At 41.1% G+C, this 1,081-nt stretch overlaps 1 non-coding gene across 1 annotated transcript; it reads left to right on the top strand.

The window, feature by feature from the left end:
• Positions 1-425: 425 nt before the first annotated feature.
• Positions 426-531, top strand: LOC139856334 (small nucleolar RNA R71). Its single transcript, XR_011761822.1, has one exon. It is a non-coding gene; the product is annotated as a small nucleolar RNA R71 (small nucleolar RNA).
• Positions 532-1,081: the final 550 nt, after the last annotated feature.

Here is a 1,081-nt window from a genome sequence, read left to right as displayed (position 1 = left end):
TGATTGAATCCGTTATTTGATTGAAGAGCTGGGTATTGAACGTAATAGACTGAACCATCAGGGTTCTCATACTCAACTTGATATTCTTCAGTGGGTAGCGGTTTGGTATAATTAACACAGGCCTGAGCCTGGTTAACCTGTTGCAGCTGTGTCTTCAATTCTTCGAGTTGTTTGGCAAGAGAATCCATCTTATTCGTGAGAGATTTGATGGCCTCCGTTTGATTGTTAAGTGCTAAGAGTGGTGCAGATGATGAAGTTGTTTCACCAGTGTTCAGTCATGATGATGCATTGTCATGTTCTCGAGCAACTCCCATGCTACGTCTATAGTTTGGTTCATCAGATTTCCTTGAGCTGCGGCATCGATCGTCGTCCTATGATTTACCGTAAGACCATTGTAGAAGGTATAGATTTGAGCTGACCGTTCTAACTGGTGATTAGGGCATTTTTTCAGCAGGGTTTTGAATCGCTCCCATGCAGTGTAAAAAGATTCATCATAACTTTGTTTAAAGTTAATGATGCCATTCTTGAGTTTAGTTTGTTTAGAAGGAGGAAAATATTTGGTTAGGAATTTAGTAGCCATCTCCGTCCATGACGTGATGAAATCTTTTTTCAATCCTTCAAACCATGTTTGTGCATGACGAGTGAGAGAATAGGGGAACAAGTATAGCCGGACTATATATTGTCCTATCCCTGGCTGTTTGTAGGAGTTCAAAAGAGATATGAATTTATCAAGGTGATAATTAGGATCGTCATTCGGTAGTCCATAGAATTGACAGCCATTTTGGATGAGCTGTATAATGTGATGTTTTAACTCGAACGAGTGTCCTTGAATCTCTAGGAATCTGATCGGTCCTCCTCGACCTCCAATTGAGGGTTTAGTGTTTTCTACTAAAGTAACGCGTAACGCCATTTGACTTCTGATTCATTCTTCCTTGCGTGCTTTAGAGATTATTACATCTGGATCAGGTACCAATAATAATGATACGCATAATGATCCGTCTCAAAATAGGCAAGCATCTCGGCAAAATCTTACCCGGTACTACGCGTCCCGGGTTGCCGACTCCTTTCTCGACATTCGTCT

Source organism: Rutidosis leptorrhynchoides, chromosome 6 (assembly GCF_046630445.1).
Source record: "Rutidosis leptorrhynchoides isolate AG116_Rl617_1_P2 chromosome 6, CSIRO_AGI_Rlap_v1, whole genome shotgun sequence".
Taxonomy (NCBI): Eukaryota; Viridiplantae; Streptophyta; class Magnoliopsida; order Asterales; family Asteraceae; genus Rutidosis; species Rutidosis leptorrhynchoides.
This window is presented reverse-complemented; position numbering and strand designations above follow the sequence as displayed.